The 22,333-nt window shown below is 54.5% G+C and overlaps 1 protein-coding gene and 1 long non-coding RNA gene across 4 annotated transcripts in view; one reads left to right on the forward strand and one right to left on the reverse strand.

Moving 5' to 3' along the window:
* Positions 1-22,333, forward strand: part of ECE1 (endothelin converting enzyme 1) — a 113,900-nt gene that overhangs the window by 19,210 nt on the left and 72,357 nt on the right. The window lies entirely within an intron of this gene.
* Positions 9,831-11,958, reverse strand: LOC131505330 (uncharacterized). 3 transcript variants are annotated; one of them, XR_009258357.1, is made up of 4 exons: positions 11,538-11,864; positions 11,224-11,372; positions 10,845-10,907; positions 9,831-10,047 (listed from the first exon to the last, which is right to left on the reverse strand). It is a non-coding gene; the product is annotated as an uncharacterized LOC131505330 (long non-coding RNA). The 3 variants fall into 3 exon arrangements; XR_009258356.1 differs by lacking the exon at positions 9,831-10,047 and adding an exon at positions 11,881-11,958 and having other exon boundaries at positions 10,352-10,907; positions 11,538-11,669; XR_009258355.1 differs by lacking the exon at positions 9,831-10,047 and having other exon boundaries at positions 10,352-10,907.

Genomic DNA, 22,333 nt, shown 5'->3' on the forward strand with positions numbered 1-22,333 from the left:
TAAATATTTATTTGTTTTTGAGAGAGAGCACGCACATGCGAATGGGGAAGGGGGAGAGAGAGAGAGAGAGAGAGAGAGAGAGAGAGAGAGAGAGAATGAATCCCAAGCAGGCTCTTCACTGTCAGCTCAGAGCCTGATGTGAGGCTCCAGCTCACTAATTGTGAGATCAACACCTGAGCAGAAATCAAGAGCCGGACACTTAACTGACTGAGGCACCCAGGCTTTTGTTTTATTTTATTAAAAATTTTTTTAAATGTTTTAATTTTACTTTTGAGACAGAGAGAGACAGAGCACCAGCAGGGGGCGGGGGGGTGGTTCAGAGAGAAAAGGAGACACAGAATCGAAGTAGGCTCTAGGCTCCAAGCTGTCAGCACAGAGCCTGACATGGGGCTCGAACCCACAAACCGCGAGATCATGACGTGAGCCAAAGTCGGATGCTTAACCAACTGAGTCACTCAGGTGCCCCTGTTTTTGTCTTAAATAAGCATCTGATTTTGAAATGATTGCAGATGCACAGACAAGTTGCAAAGATGATAAGAATTCTCGTGTACCCCTCACCCAGTTTCCCCTAATGGGAACGTGTACTCGACCACAGTGCATCTGTCAGCGCTAGGCAACTGACATGGGGACATCACAGTTCACTAAACCACACACTCTACTTGGATTTCCCCGGTTCTTACAGCGAGGTCCTTTCTCTCTTCCAGGATCCCATCCAGGGCATCACAGGACATTTAGTTGACCAAGTTCTTTCAACATCATGCTTCCCTCCCTTCCTCTTCCTCCCACTCCTCACCCTTGCTGGCCTCTGTCGGCCACCTTTGCCTGGATTAGGTCAGAGCCTGCTTTCTGGCCTCCCGGCCTCCAGCCTGGCCCTCCAAGCTTTCCTCCTCAGCCATCTTTCTGAGACACATGGCTAGCCCGGTCACTGCCCTGCTTCAAACCCTTCCATTGCTCCTCATGACTCTGGGAGCAAGTCAGACTCCTTCATGGGAATTCTGGGGTGTTCGAAGCCCGTTTCCGTGCCTGGGCTTTGCGTGTTTCTCTACCTCTTCTCTGGCTTTCCCCCAGCCTGTCCTCCCTGCTTCTCCCACACAGCCTGCTCAGCATTCCCACCTCCACCCCTTTGCCCTCTTTGTCAGTTTCCTGCTGTCAGGCTGTGAGCCCCACGAGTGTAGAGACCTTGCCTGGCTTGTTCGCCACTGTCCCTGTGGCACCTTGGACAGTGTCTGGCATGTGGTAGGCACCTGACAAATACCTGTGAGGAGGGCGTGGGGGCAGGTAAGCTCTTGATCAGATCATCTCAGACAAGCATGAAACTGCAGCAGTGACAAATGCCCTGAAGTCCTGGGGCTTGGGGGTGGGGTGGGGTGGGATTTGACCTCGTAAAGGTCAGAGGGGGCTTCTCTGCAGACGTGACACCCACTGTGATCTGAAGGAGAGGTGAGGTTGATTAGGTGGGAGGAGAGGAGCATTCCAGGCACAGGGAACAGTGTGTGCAAGGGCCCTGGGGCTTAAGGGATTGGAAAGGACGAAAGAAAAGCAGAGTCACTGGGGCCTAGGGTGGGGAGGCTGCAGATGTTGTGAAATGAGGCTCACCAGGGTGGCAAGGCCAGAGCCTGGGGTGCCTGTAGTTTTATGTTTAATTTTGGAGCAATAAGGGACCATTGAATGGGGTCAGAGAGCGAGAGAGTGTAGACAGAGAGAGAGATGGTGGGAAATAGAAGGAAAAGACAGGAAGAGAGGAAGAACTGTGACTTTGTCCCTGCATCCGATGCATGACTCCACACACGTCGTGTCGTCTGCCTGAGCTTCGGGCTCCTGGTCTGTAAAGTGGGGGCAGCACCACCTACTTTGCAGGGTTGTTGGGTGGATGAAATGCCAGACACGGAAAGCACTTTACCCCATCATGGTGCGTAGTCCAGGGTCTGATAAATATCAGGTCTCCGCCCTCCCTCTGTCACCCACCCCCACTTACAAGCAAGCTGTGACAGTCATTAAAAGGCCCTCGTTCACAGCTCAGCTGTCCTCTTTGCTCAGGGCTCTTCCTGGCTCTTCCCTTCTTCCCTTCTGTCTCAGGAGCCAGGTGGGTCTCAGGAGCCCAACCAGACCTGCCTCCTGCTCTAACCAACAAGACCCTGGGATCCTGACGGCCTGTTTCTCCCAGAGTGCTGCAGGGACCAGTGAGCTATGGGAAAGCCAGCTGGTGTGGAAAGGTGGTTCTGATAACTCACGCGTCCGCCCCGCCCCAGCCACCTGTCCGCTTGCTCTGTGCTAGCAATGACCGCATTTCCCAAGGACACTGCTGTAGATGCTCTGTCATTGTTACCCTGTTTAAGCCACAGGCAGACATACAAGGCACAAATCAGTGTCTGCTTTTCACGGATGAGGAAACTGAGGCCCAAAGAGATGACGTGATATCTCCAGGTTCCCGTAGCTTGTTGGTAGCAGAAATGGATTGAAAACTGGTCTGTGTAACTCAGAGACCCACTGTCCTGCACTGCCCCCTGTTGGAGATCGTTGGAGATCAAGGACACTGGGATTAGCAACCAGTGTTTCTTTTTTAAAAACTTTTTTTAAATGTTTATTTATTTTTGAGAGAGAGAGGGGAGCATGAGCAGGGGAGGGACAGAGAGAGAGAGAGAGAGAGAGAGAGAGAGAGAGAGAGAGACAGAGGACCTGAAGCAGGCTCCATGCTGACCACCCTGAGCCCTATGCGGGGCTCGAACTCGTGAACTGCGCGATCACGACCTGAGCCGAAGTCGGAGGCTTACCTGACCGAGCCACCCAGGTGCCCCAGCAGCCAGTGTTTCTTAATGCAGGTGCTGTTGGCATTTTGAGAGAAGCAGTTTGTGTTATTTTGCAAGACTGTTGCACACACTGCGGGAATTTAACAACTATGGCCCCTGGGATTAAATGCCCGTACTCCCCAGTCATCTAACAACCAAAAATGCTGCCATGTATATACCGAAACTCCTCAGAGGGGCAGAACTGCCTCAGATTGAGGCCCGCTGATAATCCAATAAAAGGTACGGTAACCTTAATACCAGCTAATACCGAGGGTTTCGTATGGGCTACGTGCTTAACCTACATACTTTCATTTAGTCTTGTCAGATATAGGTACCATTAATAGACCCATTTTACAGACGAGGAAACCGAGGGTCAGAAACAGGTTAAGTGATTTGCCCAAGATCACACATCTCATTAGCAGTAGGATTTGAACTTGTGCTTCTGTCTTAAAGAAAAGGCCCAGAGAAGGCAGATGCTTTACCAAAGGTCACACAGCAAGTGAGTATCAGGGATGAGATTTGAACTCAGGACTTGTAGAGCAGTGTTCTTTTCATTCTATACGATGCTTAGAAGGACAGAGACGAGCCCCGCTGACTGGCTGCTGGCAAGAGGAGCCACTGGCCCGTGGATGAGGGAGGATTTCTGCCACCCTCGGCCTGGGCCCGGGCCCTGGGGACCTTGAAGTCTTGGGTCCACCACTGTCCCGTCCACCTAGACAGCTCTCTTGTATTTGCTTGCACCCCAGTTCCCTCATTCTTCTCTGTCCCTCTCTCACCCCTGACCTTGTGCCCTGGCCTGGGCCCATCACCTGCATCTCTGACCTCACTCCCCTCCGTCTCGGGAGCTGTCCTTATCTTTTGTGGGGTGGGACAGTGCAGAGGCTCAGGTGACAAAACTGGTGTGCCGAAGTGCTAGCTTGACACCAGCCATGGCCTGCAGGCTCAGGAAGTGTTGGCCAACTCTGAGCCCCCTTGTCCTTCCTGACTCTGTTCTCTGGCTGTCCCTCTGTCTGTCCTTCCTCTGATTCTCCTCACCGTCTCTAGCTGGCTCACCGTCTCCTCGCCTACCCAGCTGTTTAGGCCAGCCTCACTCCCAGGGCTCAACAGCACCACCTCCCGGTCTTCTGTGCCGACAGTTCGCACTGTCATTTTTGTCGCAAGGTCTGGAGCCTTGGAATGGGGTGCATGGGAGGAAGGTCCCTGGCATAGCCCCACTTTGAGCCCTTGGCCTGCCTTGTGCACTGGCCTGGTGAGAGAAGCTGACTGGCCTTCTGCCCTCACAGCGTCCTCTGGTGTTTCCATGGCATCCGTGCCGCCAGGATCCCCTGGCTTCTGCCGGGCAGAGGACCACCGAATTCCCCACAGGGTGCCCGCAGTCATGGAAAGGAAGCGTCTGTTAGGAGGCCAGAAGTGGGCAGCACTGACCTGTCCCTAACCCTTACAGAGGGGAGCATTTCTCAGCTCAGCGAGGGTGTGGGGTCTTGTGGTTTCACCCCCACATACCCCTGCCCCCAGCCCGTCTCACTCGAAGCCACCGTGAGACTTCACTCTGAGCCTTGGTTTCCTCATCTGTAAATGGAGATACGATACCCATCTCAGAAGTTGTCCGGCTGCGCAGGTGAGCCATGTGGGGGCAGTGGTCAGTGAGCCTGGGGAAGTGCCCTGGGAGCCTCAGGGAGGCGGGGACACAGGTCCAGACCAAGGAGAGCTAGCCAGGGACACAGCTCTGTTCCATTCGGACTCGGGAATCAGGCGGATCTACCCCTTTTGAGCAGAATGGTCTTGAGGAAGCGCCCTTCCCTCTCTAAGCCTCAGTTTCTCTTTCTCTAAAATGAAGATAATGCTTCCCGTGTGACAGGATTTCTAGGAAAACAGAATAAGAAAAGCCCGGTGCCTGGCCCAGTATACAGTAGGTGCTCATTAAGTGTTGATTACTGTTGAAGGCACTGACTGGCCACAGGGAAGGATATCTCCCGTGGTCAGCCCTGTCTGCCCAGGCGTAGATCCCTAACAGACCCCCTTCGTGGGCAGGGCTGCTGGCGCCCCCAGGACTTGTGTCTCCCATGAGGGATTCCTCTTGTGTTACTCACACAAAGACTTCCCCAGGAAGGCCGAGCCCCTCTCTGTAAATGTCCCAGCCTGTTATCTGGCCTTCCCTGAAGGTCCTTATCGATTTCTGGTTTGTGTTAGGTTGTTTGTGTCGTGTCTTATCTCTCTCAGGAGACAGGGGCAGCCTGGTGAGTCAGAGTGGCCTGGGTTTGAATCCCCAGCTCTGTCACTGATCGGCTGTGGGACGCCACCGGGCAAGTGATATCACCTCTCAGAACCTTGGTTTCCTCCTTTATAAAGTGAGGATAATAATACCTCCTGCACAGGATGGTCATGAAAATGTCTGCCGGATCCTGGCACGGGACAGGTGATGCATCGCCGAGGGCTTCTCCAAGCCTTCTTCCCCTTCTCCAAACTGGGAGGCCCACAGCAGCAGCAGGCCCCTGTGCCCTCTGGCCCAGGGCAGGAGAAGAACGTTGCCTGCGATCTGCCCCAGACATTGGGGTAGTGGTGGCAGCACAGCTGAGCCCCAGGCTGCTGGCAGCTCCCACTACTCCCGTGGCCTAGAGGAGGCTGGGACCTCAGGAAGAAGCGTCCCCACAATGGTGGAGGGGTGGAGGGAAGACACCAGTGAGGTTCCTGCAGGGACATGGGCGAGTGTGGAGGTCAAGGGCACAAGCTGTGGATCAGGCACACACTTCCTCCAGCTGCCAGGGGGCTGTGTGACCCCGTATATGTGACTCAACCTCTCTGAGCCTCAGTTCTCCACCTGAGAAACGGGACTAATAATGCACCCTATCTCCTAGGGTTGCTGTGTGACGTGATGAGATCATGCATGGAAAGTGCTTGGCACGATCTGGCCAGGAATTTCCTATTATTTATTTTTAAGACATGCTCTCGGGGCCCACTGACTTTCTGGCTAAATTCCTGAATTACCCGTAAGACAGTAATCATTTTTTTCTTTTCTTTTCTTTTTAAATTTTTTTTAACGTTTATTTATTTTTGAGACAGAGAGAGACAGAGCATGAACGGGGGAGGGTCAGAGAGAGGGAGACACAGAATCCGAAACAGGCTCCAGGCTCTGAGCTGTCAGCACAGAGCCCGACGCGGGGCTCGAACTCACGGACCGTGATATCATGACCTGAGCCGAAGTCGGCCGCTTAACCGACTGAGCCACCCAGGCGCCCCCAGTAATCATTTTTTTAAGAGCTTAGTTTTTCAGTACCTTCCATGAGCCAGGCACTGTGCTTTGTGCCTTCCTCACACTACCCCGTTTAATTTTCACTGTCCCTGTTGTCCCCACTTTATAGGAAACCGAGCCTCTGAGAAGTGGGGTGACGTGCCCGAGCCAGGAGGAAGCCCGAGCTTCCCTGAGTGTTCTCTCACTTCGCCCCGGCTCTAGAGACAGCTGTGGACTGGCTTGGGGTATCTTGCCAGGTAGCAGCTGGACGCAGCAAGTCCCAAACACAATTCATGGGGAGAATCTATAAACAGAGGATCTGGAGTAGGGTGGAGGCCTGAGGAATGAAGACCAGCCTGGGAGGCAAGCGGTCTGCGGGAAGCTGGAGGCAGGAGCCGTGTGACTGTGGGTGTTTATTCAGCCTGTTCCAGGCAGGCAGGGGGCCCCGACTGGCCAGTGTAAACATCCGGACTGCTTGTTGGCCTGGTGGGGGGCTGAGCAAGCCGGGGAACCAGCAACCAGGATCTCCTGGTGCCAGCCTGGTGCCAGGGGTACCGTGCTGGACAGATGGAGAGACAGCATGCAGCCAGCATTTATTGAGCACCTAGTATGTGCCGGCTCATTTACACACATCTTATCACATCTTCACAACAGCCCTGTTTGGTCTGTCTTATTATTTGTACTTAGCTGATGAGGAAACTGAGACCCTGGAGTTGTATGGGCTCAGCTCTGTCAGAGCCTGCAAAATCTGATGGGCCGAGAAGGGGTGTAAAAGCGTAGCATGGGCAGTATTCCCCGTGCAGCCGCCTCTGCTGGGGGCACGCTTTCCACGCACACTGTTAGGATCCTGATTCACTTTCCCACGGAGACGCGTCCACCTGGTAGCTGTAATTACCTCCTTCATTGGCTTTTGAGCACATCATGGTGTGTGGGACTAGCCGGGTGGAAGAGGCCATGGGGGGACTGGCCACATCACCCAGGGAAGGGGATTTTGCCGGTTCTGGTTATGCAGGCATGTGGAGCAGGTCTGATAGATTGGGGAGAACTTAGATATCATCCATCCATTTTGCAGATGGAGAAATGGAAGCCCACAGAAGGGAGAGGTTGGCTCCCAAAGATTCACTGGGTGGCTGAGACAGAGTCTCCGTCTCCAAGTCTGCAGGGAGGATACCCCTAGTCCAGGCTGCTCTTTATTTTTTTAAAATTTTTTTAAATATTTATTTTGAGACAGAGAGAGACAGAACATGAATGGGGGAGGGTCAGAGAGAGAGGGAGACACAGAATCCAAAACAGGCTCCAGGCTCTGAGCTGTCAGCACAGAGCCCGACACGAGGCTCGAACCCACGACCCATGAGATCATGACCTGAGCTGAAGTCGGACACTTAACCGACTGAGCCACCCAGGCGCCCCGGGCTGCTCTTTATTAACGAGGGTGGGACCGGGTTAGGACGCAGCGGGGATGAAGTCAGTGTGTTCCCCAGATGCATCACAATCTGAAATAAAATGTCACAGCCACTCGCCCCCCCCTTTGGCTGCCCTCTTGGGGCTGTGCCCCAGAAATGTCCCTGGACTCTCGGGAACTATGATAAACTCTTTCACGTGTGCCGGCAGGGTAGCCTTACTGGGTTCGTGTGCCTGAGGGCCTGTGTGAAGGATCCTTGCTCCTGTCTTCCTGCCACTTTCTGCCCAGGTCCTGCCCTGCCCCCTACATGTGTCCCCTCACCCTACTTCATCTTGGAGTCCCAACAGGACTGCCATCTTAGGTTGTACCAAAATTGGGAGGAATCGTTTAAATACATAAATCTTTAAATATCAATGTGTCTGACACCTGGAATGTGCCATCGGATGCCTTTGGGCTGCACCTTTGGGACGCAGACCTTTCCGCAGGTATCCTCCATCCCCGCTCTTAGAGGGAGGAGGCACGGCGGCCCCGGGTTAGAGTTTGAGGTTACATTCTGAGCCTGGATTTGAACCAGGAGACAGACGCCTGGGCTCCGTGCTCTGGGCCGTACCTGCTGATACGTGGGACCTGTGAGAGTTACTCCAGAGGATTTATTTGGGTACAAGGTGGCTAAGACTCCTCCTTGAGAATGATGAGCGGGGTCTCAGGAGTGGCTGGGGAGGACTGGGCAGGGAGGAGGCCAGCTTTCCTGCCCAGCTCACAAAAGGGAGGGGTCCCCAGAAGCTCAGGAACAGTCTGAGAAGAGAGTGGGAAGTTAGAGGGAGTCCAGCCAGCCCAGGCCTGTGACTGTACGTATCCTGGTCAAGGGATCAAGGTTGGCCAATCCCCAGAGCCCCAGATGCGTCACCAGTTAAGAATCACTGAAGGCCGCTCTGGCCTCAAGACAAGTAAACCCTCCCCCCCGCCCCCCGCCCCCAGTCGGAGGCCTGTGGACTGATGCTTCTCTGCCTGTTCATTTTAGGAGATACCCCCACCCCCACCCCCGCCAGCAAGAACAATAGCGGCTGTCATGTGCCAGGCCGCCCTACTGTGCACAGGCCCTTTACAAACACAACCTCAACAAACACAACTCTTCTCAGAAGAGTCCTGGGAGCTGTTACGATCCCCACTTCACAGAGGAGAAAACTGAGCTCATATAACAGCAAAGCACTGGTCTGGCTTTGAATCCCAGTCTGCCTGTCTCCAAAGCCCCATGCCTTCTTTTGGTGTGTGACACAGTATTTCAGACACATAAAAAGCACAGCGTTCAGTAAAAACAAACATTGGCAAACCAACCATCCAGTTTAAGAAATAAAACATTCCAAATGCAGTTTAATCCCCCAACATGTGCCTACCTGATCCCATTCCCTACCACCCTGTCTTCTAGAAGAAACTACTTCTGTGAACGACTGCCTTGCTACCTTGACTGGATGTTTCTGCCTCCCCAAATGGTACACAGTATTGCTCACGTGCTTTAAAACTTTGCATCGTTAGCAGGAAGCTGTGTTTCCTTCTGCAGCTGGCTCTTCCCTCTTCTGTCTGTGTTTGAGTTGTGTGCAGTTTGCGTTCAGTGCTGAGTAGTATTCCACTGCGTGCACCTGCCAGGGCTTATCCGGGCTGCTCTAGACAACCGTGGGGGTTGTTTCTCACTCACTACTTCTTTTCTTTTTCTTAAATGTTTATTTATCTATTTTTGAGAGAGAGAGAGAGCACACAAGTGGGGAGGGGCAGAGAGACGGAGACACAAAATCCAAAGCAGGCTCTAGGCTCGACGCTATCAGCCCAGAGCCCGATGCGGGACTCGAACCCACAAACTGCCTGGTCATGACCTGAGCTGAAGTTGGATACTTCACTGACTGAGCCTCCCAGGCACCCCTCTGGTTCACTATTTCGACGATGCTGTGGGGCTTCCTTGTCCATGTCTCTTGGTGACCACAGGAGAGTTTCCAAGGTGTATATGGGTTATTGATGTTAAGGAGTGGGACAAGATCAGATAAGCCCCCCATATCATAGGACTCTTTGCTGAGAGAATTGGCCAACAATCTGAAGGGGCCCCTGCTCTGAAAATTAAAGGCCTCTTAAGAACTCTGTTTCGTTTGCTGCTGTGAACAGCACCAGGAACAGTGCCTGGCACATAGTAGGTGTGCAGTCACGATCTGTCGAGTGAATGAGTGGACGTGTGGCCAGTGTGAGACGTAGTGATGATCTCAATAGCCCGCTCTGAGGATGTGAGGAGGGCTTCTTCCATTTGACAGCTGAGCTGACGAAGGCTTTGAAGAGGTGGAGTCCCCATAGTGCCACAGCCCGTTCCCAAGTTGGCCAACTCCAGAGCCTGTACTCTTTCCCCAGCCTAGTTCTCCCCTGGGGTTGTCCATGTACACAGAGAGCATATTCTCAGAGGCCAGGAATACAGGGCAAACAGGAGCTGCTTCTAATGGCTAGTCACCTGGATACAAATGCTTAGGGCTTTCGAAGTCATCCTGGAGGCTGGTCGAGTGAGGCAGGGCCAGCTGATTGTCACTTTGGTCTGAATGCCACCATGGGGTTGGTGGTGAGTGGCACCTCACGTCTGGGGCCGATCCACGGGGGAACTGCAAAGGTTGGGACCGTGCTAGGCTTAGGATCCAGATGCATGTGGTGGGAGAGCCCCATCACACAGGAGGCAGCCTGATCTGCCTGGAGCATGAGCAGAACTGCCTTCAAATCCCGGGCTTGCCACTTACTAGCTGTGTGACATTAGGTAAGTCCGTCAAGCTCTCTGAGCTTTATCATCTCCATCTGTTAAATAGGGATAGTGACTCTCTCTTGCAGAGCTATTGATAGTTTTAGAATTGAGTATAACAACCTTAGCACAGTGCCCACAAGGTTGTTATTACAGTATGGCGGCGCGGGGGAGGGTATTTTAACTAGAGATACATACAGATCACTAAAGGTGCACACAGTTGGGACAGCTTAGGACACAGAGGAGGACTTCATGGAGGAGATGACATTTGGTCTGGGTTCTGAAGGGTGAGTAAGAGTTCTCCAAGCTAAGAAGTAAGTTATGGGTCAGGCAACCTCTGTATGTCCTGTATTAGACTTGGTGTTGAGAAGGGTGTCTTACAAACAAACAAATGCTAGTCAGTTTGATAGAGATACATGACCCTGTGAAGTTGGTGCAGGCCCGGTGCTGACTAAATAGACAAATTGAGAATCAGTGATGCCTGGGTCAGAGGAGCACGCGAAGACTATGGGCTGGCGCATTCGAGAAGTCTTCCTGGTGGGGGTGGAGGGTAAGAGTCAGATGGGAAAGGAACACACGACAGAGAGGGGTGCCTCACACTTGATTTCCTGGCTGGACTGGGTCAGGAAAGGGGTGTCCCCAGCCTGGCAGGGATGAAGGACAGACCTCAAGGGTCCTGGGGGTGGTCCCGCTGCATCCCTGTCACCAAGGCTTGTGCTGTTCTCTCCCCTGGAAGAGAAGAAACGTTCCCAATTGTTAATTGTGCAGTTGCAAATTGGCTCCTGGGCTGGCTGACCAGGAGCCAAGCCCTAGGGTGAGGAGGAGGAGGTGCTGGGCTGGATAACTATAGAGCCAGGAGTTCGGGGGGCCCAGGAGGGGGTTTGGGAATGCCGCTGGGTGCTGGTGACTGCCCCAGGCAGGGACACCTCCCGGGCCTGAATTCCCACGCTGTGCCGCAGGATCCTGTGGTGCCTAAGAGCTGGGTAGACCTGGGTTTGAATGATGGCCTCTCGCCGGCTGTGTGGCCTGGGCCTGGTTACTTAACCTCTCTGTGTCTCCACATCTCGCCTGTCATGCGGGGTAGTAGTTGGCACAGGACCTTGGAATGAAGTCCTTGCTCACGAAGTAGTGTTCGTGGCTGCTGCTGTGGCTGCTGTTACTCGTTCGCAGCAGCGGGGCCTTCACTGCTGCCACCTGCATGACACAGGTCACACTCAGGTTGAACCCTGGGGTCATTCTGGCCACCCATAATGCCTCTCCAGGAGCCAGAACGCTGCTGTGCCCTTGCCCTTAGAAGGTAGTAGAACTCGAATTCCTGTGTGCCTTTGTCTTTTTGTGAGTTATCTCCTTATTTCTTACCAGCCAGCCCCACAAAGTAGGTTTGCATCCCCGTTGGGTAGGTGAGGAAACATGCTCAGAGAGGTGAAGCCACTCTCCCAGGATCACGCGGCAGTAAGTCACAGGGGTCCACAACCTTTGCTCTTCCCACTGCTAGATGGGGGGGAGAGCTTGTGCCGCGGAATCGTGGCCTGCGCCTTCCCGCCCTTTAGTCACCCCTCCGCTCCCTTTCCTGTCGTGTCCCTGTCTCTGGCTCTCCGCCCCCTCCTCGGCTCTGCTCTGCGCCTGGGGACCACTCTGGGCCAAGGCTGCAGATGGGGCAGCATGTGTCCTCTTGAGCCAGTACAGCCCCTGCTCCCCCCACTGTCAGCAGGAGTCGGGCCTCCTCTCCCTGCTCGGCATTTCCTCCCAGGCTCCCCCCAGCCTCCCGGGCAAGCACGACACATGTGTGGTGAGGGGGGGTAATGGGGACCAGATGCGAGGCCGAGCCTGGGGTGGGCTTTGTGAGGCGGACATTCCTGGTCACTGAGGCAACGCCAGCTCGGTAGCATCTGGTTTGGCAAGAGTCCACCCTGATTGGCCGGGGCTGCGTGGGGGCGTCACCCTCCCACGAGGCCTGGGCAGTGTGGCAGGTGGGGACCAGCACTTCCTGCTGAGACAGGATTTCAAAGTCCGGGAGGGAATAGCGGGGCGGGGGGGGGGGGGCGCAGAGCGGCGGAGGGAAAACAACAGGGGGTTCAGCGGCAGACAGGCTTGGCGTCTGGCCTTGGCTCTGCCAGTGGTGGCACCCACCCCACGGATGTGTGCCAGAATCCAGCAAAGAGCAGTACCCGGTGCCTCGGGCTTTCGCTCTTTCTCCTGCCACACGTGAGAGCGGTGTTCTTGGTGTCCCGTTCTCCTGATAAACTGAGGCACAGGGTGGTCGTGCCACTTGCCCAGGTCAGACACGTAGGAGGAGGCAGAGCTGGGATCCGAACCCCGGGCCTCCTGGGTCCCGAGTCCACCGCTCTCCTGCTGCCATGCCGTCCTGCCTCCCCATGAGGGTGACGACGTACAGGGAAAGGGCCGTGCCACCTGGCGATGCTGGCTTGCCCCAGAAGCCCGTGTGGTATGGGCCTGCCGAACGGAGGCACGGATGGACGCCGGGAATGCCCCTGCACGTGCGGTGAGGGGAGCTGCCGGGCTTGTGACCCTCTGGGTCCTGCAGGCGGGCAGCCGGCCGCCCACTGTGGCCCTGAGAGGGGCAGGGAGCCCCACTCTGAAAGCCGTGGCCCCCATCCCTCCAGGCCCTACCGCACGCCGCACACTTGGTCCACGTTCTCTTACTCCTCACAACCACCCGCTTGACCATAGTATCGTGTGTCTTCGCAAGAAGCTGGTTGGAACATCGGTCCAACTCACCGCAAAGCTGGAGTCCTTTCCCACGGGTGCACCAGCTTCCTGAGGGATGGGTTCCAGTGTCCTTGTCAGAGGTTTCTTTTTTTAAAAAAAGGTGATTTAGACGATTGCAGGCAGAGGATCCGGGTGGGATCAAAAGATCCCGGTTGGCCCCGTGGGCAACTGCCTCTTCTCCTTGTGTCTTTTCTTCCTCATTTTTTTTTTTTTTTTTTTTTTAGTGTTTATTTATTTTTGAGAGAGAACATGTGAGCAGGTTAGGGGCAGAGAGAGGGGGAGACACAGAATCCGAAGCAGGCTCCAGGTTCTGAGCCATCAGCACAGAGTCCGACTCGGGGCTCGAACCCACAGACCACCTGGGCTGAAGTCGGATGCTCGACCAGCTGAGCCACCCGGATGACCCTCATCTTCCTCATTTGTTGAAAGCGGTTTACCTTCAAGGGGGCAGAGCTGCCTGGTCCAGCGGGTGGGACAGCCACGTACCCAGTCCCAGGTCATCCGGCAGCATGGGGGGATCTGGTGGGGGTGTGCAGGGTGCCATGGGAGCACAGGGCAAGGAATTTGCAGAGCCAGGGTGCCAGGGCCACGGCATGGACACAGATGGTGTCTGTCTAGCTGCTCTTCCCTCTCCTCCTGCTAACGGCGGCCCCTTTGGGAGTAGTCAGTGCCAATCATAGGGCCTTGCCTCTTGCTTCTTCACCAGGAGGACACATGAGCCAGGCCTGGCCAATCAGACTTGTTCCCTAGGACTGTGTTTCAACACAGGGAGAAAGAAGGGTTCTCTTCTCTAGAAGAGAGATTCTAGAAGAGGGTTCTCTTCTCTAGAGAAGAGATCGGGTGAGCCTGCCTGATCTCAACTCAGGAGGTGAGAATGAGGGTAACACACCAAGAGGAGGAGGGGGAGGGGAGAGAACCCACCAGCATCATCTGAGCTCCTGGGTCTCTTCCTGTCTCAGGCATGAGCCTCCCTCCTTTTCAGGCAGTGCAAGTCAGGGTGTTTGCTTTGATACAAAACCCAGTTCTTTCTGGATTTCTGTCACTTACAAGGCTGAGGGTCTTGACCAAGGAGGCTTCACAGAGGAGGTGACATTTGAACTAGGTTGTTGGAGGGGTTTTGGGAGACAAACAGCAGTGGCAAGGTTTTGCCAGGCAAAGGAAGCTTGGGGGAAAGATGTGATCATGACCTGTCTAGGGGGTGGCAGATGATGATGCCTGGGCAGATGTTAAAGGGCCTCATGTGCAGAGCTTGGATGCATTGATCCATCCATCCATCCATCCATCCATGCAGCTAAGCAGTCCGGTACTGTGTATCAGGCACCGTTGTGAGCACTTCACAAAGAACAAATTTCATCCTCCTAACAACCCAGTGAGGTAGGTACTGTTATTTCCCCAATTTACAGGTGAGAAAATGGAGGCACAGAGAGGTTGAGTAATTTGCTCAAGGTTGTGTCGTGGGTAAACAACGGAGCCAGAATTTGAACCCAAGCAGTTTAGCTCTAGAGTTTATCTTCTTAACCACAGAGCAGGGGTGACCACCCCTGACTCTGGCCCAGAGTTCTTTCTGTGGAACTTCTGTGCCTTGCGCCCCAGTGGGGACGGACACATGCCCATGCCCAACCCGTGGGAGCCCCGGTGTAGCTGGATGATGAACAGGGGAAGCCAGGAGGGTCCTGTGGATTCTCTCACAGGCGGTAGGGTGCTCCCCTGGCCCATTTCCAGTCCCGGCTAGCCAGGAGCTAGGGCCAGGCTCCTGCTGGGCACTCCCTGTCCTGCAGTTTCCAGAAACAGTGAATGACAGGCTCCAGCTGGGTCTGGCTAAGCCCTCGGCAGGAGGTCGATAACATGAAGGAGCTCTGGCTTCCAGCCCAGGTACTGGAGAGTTTTAAAGCCGTTTCTGACAGGGGAGGCCCTGGGTGGCAGGAAGGGGAGTCCTGGGTATTGTCAGCATCAGTCCGTGGCCCCTGCTTGCCTCAGGCTCAAGCACCTCCCACGTGCCAAGGGCTCCCCTTCTATTTAACGGAGGCAGGGGGCGCCTGGGTGGCGCAGTCGGTTAAGCGTCCGACTTCAGCCAGGTCACGATCTCGCTGTCCGTGAGTTCGAGCCCCGCGTCAGGCTCTGGGCTGATGGCTCGGAGCCTGGAGCCTGTTTCCGATTCTGTGTCTCCCTCTCTCTCTGCCCCTCCCCCGTTCATGCTCTGTCTCTCTCTGTCCCAAAAATAAATTAAAAAACGTTGAAAAAAAAATATATTTTAACGGAGGCAGGGAGTACCAACCCCATTTTACAAACGAGGAGTTTGGGGCTCAGTGAGTCTAAGTGACTTGCCCAGGGTTGCACAGCCGCATTTCCTAGATCCATGTGACAGGCTCTGGACAGCCTCACTCCTGCCTCTTCAGCCTCATCCCTGACCTAGGGATTCTGGAACACACACCAGAGCTCAGGTCTTCTGGCCCTTCCCACAGGACACCTTTCCTCATCTTATCTCCAATTTACAGAAGGAATTTTCCCCAGTGAGAGTGTTTTTCCATTCCTCCAAGGGAGGAGCCCAGCAGCCCCTGGGAATCCTACACGAGTGGTCTCTGGGGTCAGAGACTAAGGGGACTACGGCTTCTGATTATGCCCCCCTTTCTGGCCCTGGCAGGATATGGGAGAGAGGAGGCCAGTCAGTCTTGAGAGCCTTCATAAACGCTTGTAAAAAGAAACCACTGAGAAAGGAGGCACTTCAGCCGGGGGCAAAGGAAACACCATTTAGGTTGTGCCTCAAAAGAAAAAGATGAGGCCTCTGTGACTAGAGCAGGGAACAGGGTTCTCCAGGTGGAGGAGACCACGTAAGCAAAGGCCCGGAGTTAGAGAAGTAGAAGGCGCACTCTAGGGGAAGGGTGGAGGTTCCCATGTGGGTGGGAGGAGCTGGGCGATGGTTCTGTGCGGGAGTGGGGCAGGCAGATTTCTAGAGGTCACCCGTTCTGAACCCTCTGGGAGGAACCAGAAGGGATGTGACCCATCGGGGTCTTGGGAAACCAGTGAGCCAGCCTCCTCCTCTCTTTTGAACCAAGATCTTTCTCCCACATCTCTGCCCCACAAGGATGCTCACGGCAGGCCCAGGCTCCCAAGTGGGCGGGGGCCTCTCCCCTGGGCCCACAAAGGCTTATCTGTCCCTTCCCATTTCCTGTCTGGAACGGCAGCCCCCCCTCCCCCAAAGGGGGCACCACCATCGAGGCAGGGCTGGGCTGGGCTGGTGAGGCAGAGCTCCCGGCCCCAAGTTGTTTTCATCAGTGGGTCAAAGAATGCCACACTCTGTTCTAGAACTGGAACCCCAGAGCTGGTGGCGACAGTGACCAGAATGGCTCCTGGGGTGCAACGAAAGGTGCCCCCATGCTCCCAACATCCTCATGTCAGTGGGCACAACGATGGTGTTTGAATGCCATCTTTTATGTTTGAACAGCCACTGCAGGTGACACTTTCCACACAGTGTCTCAGTGGCCACTCCTGTCAACGCTGCAAGGAAGCTGCTACTATCTTCATGGTGTGGAGGGGGAAACTGAGGCTCCAAGAGGTGGCATGACTGGCTCAGGGTCACAGTTCCCAAACAGCTAAGCTGGATGTGTCCCACTTCAAAATCTGTGTTTCGGCCCATGACATGGAGATCCTGACTCCCACCCCTCGGAGTTGCCGTGAAGAGAAAAGCGAATTAAGGGGAGTGAACCCCCATGAGGAGAGATAAAGCGCGGCAGCCAGTGTCGCACGACCCTGGCTGTGGAAACGTGGACAGGAGTCCTGAGCAGCAGGTGGCCCAGGAGCTGACACCCCGGACCTAGAAGGGAGAGGGTCTAGATGCAGGGACGCAATGGGCCGTCAGCTGCCCTTGGCCATTCTAGGCCCAGGCAGGCTCAGTCCTCACTACACAGCCCTTAGCATTCATGGCAAAGGCATGCAGGGCTTTGGAAGGAGCACTGGACTGAGGGTCCAGAGGCCTGGCTTCTGGTCCTGGCCGTACCCCTGATTCAGCTTACTCAGGGGGCTTCCTCTTGGGGCCTCGGTTAGTTCATCTGTAGGATAGGACAGGATGGGGTTCGGACAAGGCTCACTTCCCTCCAACCACACTGCCCTTGTTTCTGCTCCTTGCACACAATGCTTGGTGCTGTCTCTGGGGCTTTGCTCTTGCTGTTCCCTCTGCCTGAAGTGCCCTTCTCCCAGCTGACACCTGTCATTCTGCTTTCAGTCTACATGTCACCTGCTCACAGAGGCCTTCCCTGACCCCTCCCCGGGAGTTCACTACCACGCCACCCTGCTGTATGTTATGACCCAGTGAGGCAGTCGGTCACTGCCTCTGCAGTGAGGCATTCAGGATACTGCGTAGGGTTAGGGACTCTAGAGTCAGATCGCCTGTGTTCAAATCTCAAGTGCCACCACTTAGAGCCACACGATCTTGGCCATAACCTCTCTGTGCCTCAGTTTCGTCACCTATAAAATGGGGTCATTAATAACACATATTATTATTTTTGTTAAGATGAAATAAGAAATGCATTAAAAATTAGCACTTGTAGAGCTTGGCACACAGTAAGCACTCAATAAACGCTAGACGCTGTTATTATAACTCTTAGCAACATTGTTTAGCGTTGGTCTCACCAATTAAAATCCACACTCCTGACAAGGACTTTGTCTTGTTCAATGGTGTGCATGAAGCATGGAGCTCATTCCCTGGCACACAGTAGGTGCTGAATAAAGATTTGCTGAATAAGCAAACAGGTAGATGGGCACTGACATCCCCACTTCTGGCAGCTCCCGTGTGGATGGAGAGGGGGACAGATGGGTGCTGGGAAGACGGACCTCGGCCAGCACCTTGCTCAGGGCCCAGCCAGCCCTCTCCGCTCCCGACAGAACCCATGGTGGGCCCCATCCTGGCCTGCCCTGATAGGGGTCCGCACCCTGAGGATAGTGGAGTCTCTCTAGGGATCCAGGCAGCTCCTGTCTCAGCCACCGTGACCACAGCAGTGTCGGTGGGTGTCTGATGCTGTTTCTCAGCTCAAGTTCTGGCGTAGATTTTTCCCTATGCTCAGCAGCCCTCCCCCCTGAGCCCGCAGAGTTGGGTCCAGCCTGTTTTCTTGATCACTGCCACCCCCTCCCCCAGGTTCAAAAGCTACTCTCACAAACAGAAACACCCCCAGCGGCCCCTCCCATCACTCCCACGCCTCCCACCTGTTCTAGACTCCAGAATGGGCCTGCTGGCACATCAGTTCTCCCGCAGGCCCCTGGTCCTCTGAGCGGCCGTGAGGACACTGGTTTTACGTGCCCAGGTCTGGGAGGGAGATAGTGCTGTGCCAGCGTCTCTGCACAAGGCTCACAGGGGCTCACAGGGGAGATTTGCTGGAGGCCCCACAGTCGTCAAGGACCAGAGTCCTGGGTTTCAAACCCGGGCCTCACTGTTTGCTTCTTCTGCCTTCATTCGTTCATCCAACTCATGTTTACTGAGCACCTAACTCTGTGTCATTTGCTGTGAGGCTGTGATCACGGTGCCCACCCTGGCGGGTGATCCGGAAGTTACTGCAGCTTTGTAACTAGTGCGTACCCCAGTGTTGTTCAATAGAACTTTCTGCGATAGGGAAGTGTTCCGTGTCTGTGCCGTCCATCAACCACGCATGGCTGTTGAGCCCTTGAAACGTGGCTGGTGCAGGGGCACGTGGGTGGCTCAGTCCGTTAAGCGTCCAACTTCAGCTCAGGTCCTGATCTCACCGCTCCCGAGTTCGAGCCCCGCGTCGGGCTCTGTGCTGACAGCTCGGAGCCTGGAGCCTGCTTCGGATTCTGTGTCTCCATCTGTCTCTGCCCTTCCCCTGCTCATGCTCTATCTCTCTCCCTCTCAAAAATAAATAAACATTAAAAGAAAAAAGAAAGAAACGTGGCTGGCGCAAATGAGAAATTGAATTTTTTACTTTAATTTTATTTTAATTGACTTTAGTTTCAGTGCCGCATGTGGCTTGCTGGCTTCTGTGTTGCACGTCACGGGTCTGTGTGCAGTTCTTTGAAGATCAGTCATGGCCTTAGACCATAGGTCTCCAGCTCAAATATGAGCAGGGGAACCCACTTGTCTTCCTGGGGGCACCTTAGGCTGTGTCTTCTTTGGCGTTTGCCAGTATATTAAATTCACGGGTGTTCTCTTTACACCACAAAGGAATCACTCACCGTTTGCTTTGAAACATGAGACCTTCCTGCCCCATCTTTCCGTTTTCGCTTTTTTCTTCTTATCATGGTGTAAGTTTCATAGAGTGAGAGGCACAGACCGGAAGCAAACAGTTTGATGAGTTTTGACAAAGGTAGACACCCGTGAAAACACAGTGGGCTCGAGATACGGGACATTTCCAGAGCATTCCATTCCCCCAGAAAGTTCCCTCCTGCCTCTTTCCAGTAAGTCCTGTCTTCAGAGGCAACTGTTATATTCTAACGTCTGTCACCATAGATTTGTTTTGCCCTGTTTAAGCCTCACGTAAGGTATTTTCCCACCTTTTTTTTTTTTTTTTTAATTTTTAACATTTTATTTATTTTTTTGAGAGAGAGAAAGACAGAGTACGAGCGGTGGGGCGGGGGAAACACAGAGAGAGAGGGAAACACAGAATCCGAAGCAGGTTCCAGGCTCTCCGAGCTGTCAGCACAGAGCCCGATGCAGGGCTCGAACTCACAAACCGAGAGATCATGACCTGAGCCCAAGTCGGACACTTAACCGAGTGAGCCACCCAGGCACCCCGGTATTTTCCCACTTTTGACTAAGACAAGGGTACAAGAAATTCTTCTCTTTCTCTTCGTTACAAAAAACAGAGCACTAGCATGATGACAAGGGGCAGCTGACCCCGGGCCACATTGCAGAGGAGCCAGGAAGGGGTGGGGTGGGAGGGCTGTGGTGTCCCGGGGACTCGTGGCCTGTGCCAAGGGGGCAGCCACTCCTCGGCTCCAGGGGAAAGCTGAAAATACTGATTTTCATGTAAAGTCTCCTAAATGTTGATATTTCAAAACCTTGTACTGCACCGCAGGCCGAATAATTCACATCTGTGGGCCAGACCTGTGGGCTTCCCGTGTGTGAGTCCTGCCTCGGGCTAATCAGCATGTTAGTAATAGTAATAGCTGATATTTGTTAAGTGATTCCTTTGTTTGAGGTCCTGTCCTAAGTGCTTGATGTTATTAAGTCATCTAACCCCCCTAACAATTTATTAATAAATCCATTTTACAGATGAGTAAGCTGCACCATAGGGAGGGATTAAGGGACCTGCCCAGGGTTACAGAGAGTGAGGACTTGGCTGGGCTTTGACCCCTGGCTGATTCCCAAGTCTGCGCTCCTCACCACCACCCACATTCCCCTCGGGAGGCAGGGTGCAGGGGAGAGGCCAGCAGGGGCGGGCACACCACTTGGGGTGCAGCGTCGCTAGCCACCCTGGTCAGGCAGTGAGAGTGCACCTCGGCCCCGCCTGCCAGGACTGCCCTGGCACGGGCAGTTTTCAAGTTCAGACACCTTGGCTGTCAGTTGGTGGAGTCCCGATTTCAGGAAGTGCCGGGAAAGCAGCCAGGGGCGGGGTTGGGAAGACAGAAGGCTGGCTGCCCCTTGACGAGGCTGTCAGGGAGCGCTGGGCAAGTGGGGGCAGAAGTAGCAGGAACCCGGCAGGGGGAGAGCCCGGGCTCGGGGTGGGGGTGGGCAGGGGAGAAGGGAAGAATCAGCCAGGGGAGCCTACGGCCAGGCCAGGCTGCTGCCGCCCTGGGGAGCTGGTGGCAGGAGCATCCTGGACGGTGCACCCATGCCCCCCCCCCCCCGCCCCGCCCCCACCCTGGCCTCCTTTCTGCACATCATCGTCCAGACAAGCCTATCACTTGGGAGGAAGATAAGAATCATCAGGCAAAACAGTGCTGCGTTTCCATCATCCCCTCCCACCTTGGGTGGAGGGGGTGGGGGGGGTGCACAAGAGGAACCTGAGGCCCAGAGGGCACAGCCAGGAGCCAAACCCGGACTGGCTTCTTCCAGTGCTCTTTGTGCTCCGTTTGGTCCTGTCCCTCAGGACTTGGTGTGGTGGGGAAAGAGGGTCTGTGGTCCCTGGCAGGCAAGTGTCCCAGAAGCTTGATGGGAAGGGCAGGGACAGGCCAGACCCTCCTGTCTGTTGTGTGTGTCACTGAACCAGGCTGGCATGAAGTAAGTGATAAATAAGCATTTGCCATTGTTTTTGTTTGTTTGTTTTTTCCCAATTTGATCTTCACACCCACCTTTGAGATACGTATTCTTTCTCTTTTTAATGGTTATTTCTGAGACAGACAGAGAGAGAGAGAGAGAGCGCGCGCGCACACACACACACACACACACACACACACACACACACACACGTGGGGGAGGGGCAGCGAGAGAGGGAGAGAGAATCTAAAGCAGGCTCTGCCCTAACAGCAGAGAGCCCGACGCGGGCCTCGACCCCACAAACCGAGAGATCATGACCTGAGCCAAAGTCGGACACTTAACCGACTGAGCCACCCAGGTGCCCCAAGGTATGTGTTCTTATCTTATGTCCCCCATTTTACCAGTGAGAAAGCCAGGCTCAGAGAGGTAGAAAGTCATTGGCAGGAGTAAATGAGTGATGTATGTAGGGTGCTTCACATCATTCTGGTGCACAGCAAAGGGCTGTGGGCCATGGGCCAGAGCAGGGATGAGGTGGCAGGACTGGCTAAGGAGGACCTCTCGGAGGAGGTGACATGGCCCAGACTCTCGGGCTGCTGGTTCTCCTCTGGGTAAGGTGGTTTCCTGCATAAGACGTGTGCTGGTTGGGTGTCCTCACTCTGAGAATGCCACCTCCCACCAGAGCAGCAAGTCACATGGGCTGATACCCCAGGCCTTCACAAGCCTTCTGGCAGGCTCCACACCAAGGGAGACCTCTGGGCCTGGCTCCACATCCCGTGCATTGTGAAGGGGCAGCCTGGCCTTGGGGCGGTCACGTCACTTCTCTGAGCCTCAGTTTCCTCATCTGTCAAATGGGGACAGTGCTACCCACCATGCAGAGCTGTGGTGGGGGCCTGGCATATGTTAGGTACTCAGTAAACAGGTCCTGCGGAACCGCTGGGAAACAGCTATTGGATCGAACTGGACTTTTAAAGTCAAAGGACAGACACATCCCCAGTCTAGCTTGATCCGTGCTTGAGCACAGAACCAAAACCCGCCAACTGCTGCGTCTGAAGCTGCGTGCTTCAGAGGATCAGGAGTCCCTCACCCTTCTTCAGCTGTGTCTACACTGGATGAGGGCGCTAGCGAGCAAGTTTGTCTTTAGTTATTCCTCAGACTCAAGAGCTGCCAACACTTGCTGAGCACTTGCTGTTTGCCAGGCACTATGCTAAGGCCCTTATGTTGTCATTTGACACAGGAGGAAACAGGCTCAGTATCTGAACCCTGGGGACTCAGCCAGTACGTGGTG

This window comes from Neofelis nebulosa, chromosome 2 (assembly GCF_028018385.1).
Source record: "Neofelis nebulosa isolate mNeoNeb1 chromosome 2, mNeoNeb1.pri, whole genome shotgun sequence".
Taxonomy (NCBI): domain Eukaryota; kingdom Metazoa; phylum Chordata; class Mammalia; order Carnivora; family Felidae; genus Neofelis; species Neofelis nebulosa.